The sequence below is a fragment of the Lissotriton helveticus genome, chromosome 6, assembly GCF_964261635.1.
Source record: "Lissotriton helveticus chromosome 6, aLisHel1.1, whole genome shotgun sequence".
NCBI lineage: Eukaryota > Metazoa > Chordata > Amphibia > Caudata > Salamandridae > Lissotriton > Lissotriton helveticus.
Genome location: NC_136067.1, coordinates 2,103,128,472 through 2,103,134,471, shown reverse-complemented (window position 1 = coordinate 2,103,134,471; position 6,000 = coordinate 2,103,128,472). Strand labels below are relative to the sequence as shown.

The window sequence follows — 6,000 nt, the reverse complement described above, 5'->3', positions numbered from 1 at the left end:
AATTGCTGGCGGGTGGCGTGTTACCCCCTCCTCCAATGACACCGTCACTCTTAGTCCCGTGGGTGTCGTAGAAGCACAGTACAGGCACAGCACCACTTGTGACTGTAAGTGCTCACTGACTGCTCATAAAACTACCACCGAAAATAAACCAAAGTTTGCTGGTGTTTTCATCGTTGAAAGGAGTGATCCACTGATTTGATTGGTTCTCCCCTCAGCTGACGCATTCTTTACTGTTTGTACTTTTTGAGACTGGTTTCTTTCTTCAGATTTGTGGCAGCGCTAGCTGCCTTTTAATAAATATCTCTTGCTCTTGCAGTGCACCCCGGAGAGTGCCCACCACAGACCTTCCTTTGCCGCATTATGAACAGCACAACCCCAGCCCCGGGGTGCAAGCATGATGGCGACTGCACCCTGCCCCAGAAGTGCTGCAACGTGTGTGGGCAGAGATGCGTGAACCCCCGGCCAGGTAAGTCACACCTGAACTCTACAGGACAATGATGAAAAGGGGAAACTGACATTCAGGAGTGAAAGTCCTGGGCCATTGACGTCCAGAGGAAGCGGAAGTGACATCACGCGCCCATTGTCCCAAGTACAATAACAGGACGTGACATCATATGACCTTTCCCACCTATCTCTTGAGGGCCTCTTACCACTTGTCTCCCACCACTGTCCCACTGCTTCACCCATCTCTTTCTCAGCACTCTCCGGCTCTGTGTCACCTCTCTACTTCTCCCCTATAACCCTGTCTCTTAGCTGTTGCTGTCTCTTTCTCCTCTGCCTCACCTTTTTTCTTATTTGTCTCTGTATATGCGCTCTCCTTCATCTCTCTCTCCCTCTTTCTCTGAGTTGTCTTTCACTCCAGTTTCACACCGGAACGACGCTTTGTCTCTAGGAACGGTCTCTTTCTGATCTGTCGACGCTGCTTCTCAGCTCTCATCAGTTCCTTATCACATCTCTCTCACCCTCTCTTTCTGTCACTTTTACTCTTTCTTTTTCTCACCTGTCTCAGTCTCCCTCTCACTTGTTTTCACTCTCCCTGTGGTCTCCTCTGTGTCTCTTTGCTGTCTCTTTATTACCTCTCTCACACACAGCTTGCTTTGTCTCTGTGTTACTGACCTCCCTCTGCAGTCTCAACCTCATATCTTCCTTTTGCTTCCTGTGCTCCTCTGACTCTATTTTACCTCTCTCTCTCTCTCTCTCTCTCTCCCCCTCTCTCTCTCTCTATATATATATATATATATATATATATATATCTCTCTCCCTCTATCTCTCTCTCTATCTTTCTCTCTCTCTCTCTCTTCTCTCTCCCTCTCTCTCTCTCTCTCTCTCTCTATATATATATATATATATATATATATATATATTCACAGAAAAAACCATAGGTTATAGACCATATATAGTTAGGAATTAGCATTTACAAAACCTTGAAAATTCACTGAAAAAACCATAGGTAATAGACCATATATAGTTAGGAATTAGCATTTAGAAAACCTTATTTTACTCACACAAAACCATTGAAATTCCATATATAGTTAGTTGCACTAACTATATATCGCGCACCCGCAATCCACTGCTGATGATGTCACATATTACATCATTCATGACATGGTCAGTGACATCACTGATGACATCACTGATGACATCTCAAATGACATCACGGATGACATCACTGATGATATCTCATTTGACATCAATGACCACATCACTGATGATATCATTCATGTGACAATACAATGCATCTCCTCACATTTTAATATAACCTCTGTTACACTCAGTGTTAAATACAGAGTATAATTTTTGAAACCATTGACACACCAATACTAGTTACTACATATCCACTCACTGATTCCTACGTCTACACACACATTCACTCATTCACCCATACAATCATTCATACATACAATCAATCATCTTTACAACACTATCATATGCACTCATACACCTATACAGACACTCACACTCTGCCACTCATCCATGGAGTTACTCACACACCTAGTCAGTCCTGTAAAGAATCAATCACACTTCCATTTTCTAATCTATACAGTTAAACATAGAGCACCTTACGTTTTCAACCATATACTAACACATACTTAGTCTCTTATACAATCATTGATACAAGTACACATTGATCTGCACAGAGTCACACACCTCCCAGACAGCCACACACACACTCAGTCTCCCATGCAAATACTTGGGCAATCAATCAATAACCCATATAGTTACTCATATAGCTACTGATCAACACATGCTGCAGTTTACAGAACAACAGACATAATGATGCACAAATTAAGACAGTTTAGTCACTAACCCATGCACTCAGTGAGACACATTTAATCACTCACTCATACATTCAGTCATGCACCTACTAAATCCTTCGTCCAGACACTTATACTTCCACTCATTCTTCAATATGTAAGACATATTTTAACTTTACAGAAACACACAGTCACTGGATGTTGTCATCAGTGATGTCATCCGTGATGTAATTTGAGATGTCATCAGTGATGTCATCAGTGATGTCACTGACCATGTCATGAATGATGTAATATGTGACATCATCAGCAGTGGATTGCGGGTGCGCGATATATAGTTAGTGCAACTAACTATATATGGAATTTCAATGGTTTTGTGTGAGTAAAATAAGGTTTTCTAAATGCTAATTCCTAACTATATATGGTCTATAACCTATGGTTTTTTCAGTGAATTTTCAAGGTTTTGTAAATGCTAATTCCTAACTATATATGGTCTATAACCTATGGTTTTTTCTGTGAATTTCATTGGTTTTTTAACAGCTAATATCTGTAGCTGTAAAATGTATTCTTCTTTAAATCCAAAAATATATTTTATATGTTTATGAATAATTTTTTTTTTTAAATATTTTTTTTTCTTCGTTCCCGCTTCGCGAATCGGGAAGCTTCCCGTTAGCTGACCTTGATGCCGCGAAATAGACCGCGAGCCGGTAAACGTTTCTTTACCGCAAGTGCCGCGTTAGAAAACAACATCGTGACGCCTCCCGTCCGCATGACGTTTCACGTTGTCGCGTGATACGTCATATGACGTGCTACGTTAGCGAACTGGTACGCGAAGCGAGTCGCACAGCGCAGGTTTCTGGAAGCAAACCGGGAGGCCCTGCAAAGCGCTTAACGTAAACACAGCAAGTCATGTGACTTGGTAATAACACTTTTCATTGGTTCATTTCACTTTTGGTTTCCTAATGATGTAAGACTAGGTCATATAATCTAAAATGAACACTTTTGATTGGTTGAGAACTCTTGTTTTTCCCAAATGATGAAAATCCCTCCTTCTTTCCTCACTCTGACTTTCATCATTGTGAGAGAAAGACCCTTTGTGATCACTGAGCAATGGCTTCTTTAGTAGCTTCAGCTGGTGCTTCCCCACCACCTCCACCACATCCAAGGAAGAGTGGACCACCTGCTCAAGTTGTAATTCAACAAGAAGAAGAAGAAGAGGAACAGGAGGACGAGCACGAAGAGAGGCAGTTTTTGCCTGAGCAGCCCAAGACGTCTCACCGGAAAGAAAACTTCATTTGGCAATTTTTTAAAATTCCCAAAGGTCAGAAAAAAGTAAATGCAAGATACGTAACTTGCCTTATATGTCAAGATAGACTGTCCAGAGGGACCGACAAAAAATACAGTTTCGGAAACTACACAATGCATCGCCATATGACTAGGTGGCATCCTAACAACTACAGTGCTGCACAGTTTCGGAACGACCTAGATAATCTCCCTATTATGGCCAGAAGATCTGTTGTACCGGAAGTAACGGGACCAGAGGGCAGGGAGATGGTGCCAAATATACAAATGAGATTTGGTGATGTAAAACACATCTGCGCATTTTGCGATGGATTCATTTCCTACGGAGAAAAAAGCATCACTCTGATCAACAGAGCTATTGACTATCATATGCAAGTTTGTCCGAAACGCCCAAAATAATAAATACTTCTTTTTTTTGTTTTGTTGCTCCTGTTGAGCCCTTTACAATGAATCGTTTTCATTGCCCCCTCCAAGAAAAACCCCAAAAAATATAAAACTGTTCCGAAAAATTCAAAAACAGTAAAAAAATGTTCAGAAAAATAAAAAAAAAAGTTCTTTTCAGAACTACCTCCCCGTTATTAAAAAATTGGTACAATATTTGGAACTGTGCCAACCTCTATTTCTCTTAGTTCGCTTCCTAGTTCGCTCGCCGGTACGCGAACCGGAAGCGAACCAAAAACAGTAAGTATAAGGGAAGGAAACAGACACTTATGTTAAAAGAAACACAGCTATAAGGGAGTAAACTAGAGATACCATTACCCGTAATCCACTGCTGATGATGTCACATATTACATCATTCATGACATGCTCAGTGACATCATCAGCAGAGGATTGCGGGTTTTTTGGCAACATGCCTTATCCACGGTTTAATAACGCTGCCTTTTGCTTTATATAAGTTTTCAAATTGTATGAAATATATACCAATAGGTCGTTATGAACCTTTAGGTAGTGCTTTTCTTCATGAGGTCTGGTCGCTTCCATACACATACAGATGTTTCAAAGATGATCAAGAAGTTTATCTGAATGGAGAGGAATGCACTGAGACGCCAGATCATTCACTAATGTGTAGGCACATACAGTTACACGGTTCATGCAACAAACACCGACCAAATATGGCTTGCGTGTTGCAAGGCACGCCAGTTCCTGCTATCATCCCCACGTTCAAGTTGTTGGAAAATGGTAGTTATTTGATGCTCAATAATGAAGATTGTTCTGAGTTAATTAAAAGTATTCCTTTTATCGTAACAGTAAGTGAACGGGTTATTTGCTGCAGAAATGTTCTATTTCCTCCCACACATGAACATAGGGAGTTTTCAATCTGGCCACAAATACCAACCTTGGGACACGTTTCAACGGCATGGCAAGAATAAGAGCTCTTTTGTCTCAGAGAGAGGTGGCCTTGAGTTCGGCCCGTGAAACTTTCGTACTTCACATAGCGAACACCCATACAGAGGTGCACACCCTTTTCAATTAAGATTTGCCTTTCAATTTCAGCAACATGTTTCCGACTATCTTTAACGCATCCTCCACAAAGTCCCTGGCACACTTTTTTAAAGTTGTTACCAGTGGTCTCGTGACTTCATTTGAGAAAATCTTTGGAGTCATCCCTGCTTCCTTTCATTGTATTTTCTGCACTCTGGTTCGTAGATTGGCATTTTTACTTGCATTACCAGCGGACGCTCTTGTGCTTTTTTACATTTTTAAATATGGATGTCCCTCCTATGCAACCTCCGACCCTGCAGCTGCTGACACTGTTCCGCAATCGCATGCTAGAATATTATGGCACAATGCCGTTGGCGATATTAAGCACGGCATATGGATTATCTTTTCGGTTCTCCTACTTCACCTGTGTCCAGCCTGTATTTCACTGCCTGACCTGTGATTTCGATTGGGCCATTGATTTGTGTCTCTGCGGACCGGTTTCTCCTGACGTCGACTTTAATCAGCTGATGACTCCTATCATTACTCACGAGTTGGTTTGTCCTGGCGAAAGGATTATGGCTGTGGCATTGATGCATGGACTACTTGGTCCCTGGAATTTACTGGCGGCAGCACAGTCTTTCTTGGAACAGAGCTTTCTTGAAAACCCACCGAGCTGTCCTCTGATGGTGATAGAGGATCCGGTGCTGGGAGAGCACGTATGTTCTTTTCCGCTTTTAAATTGGATGGCTGAACTGTTTTCGGATGAAGACGGTGACTTCCTATTGGAGGCTGTTGCAGCTTATTTTGCATACACAGTTATGTCATAGACCTTTTTCATGTTTGATATGCTGAGTACTAGCATTTCATTGACAATTCATTGACTTATTTGTCAAGTTTTTATTATTTACCTTGCCTATTGGCTTAAGACTCGATAAAGTACTTGGCTGTTTTATTTTTCTTTAGCTTTAAATTTTCCTAGTTTTTAATGCTTTACCTTGCGGACCGTCCACATATAAACTTGCAA

At 41.4% G+C, this 6,000-nt stretch overlaps 1 long non-coding RNA gene across 1 annotated transcript in view; it reads left to right on the top strand.

Annotated features, from left to right (window-relative positions):
* Positions 1–381: 381 nt before the first annotated feature.
* The window catches only part of LOC144764057 (uncharacterized), a 28,598-nt gene continuing 22,979 nt past the window's right edge, over positions 382–6,000 (top strand). The window contains exon 1 of the long non-coding RNA XR_013596304.1: positions 382–466. This is a non-coding gene — a long non-coding RNA (uncharacterized LOC144764057). The remainder of the gene's footprint in view (positions 467–6,000) is intronic.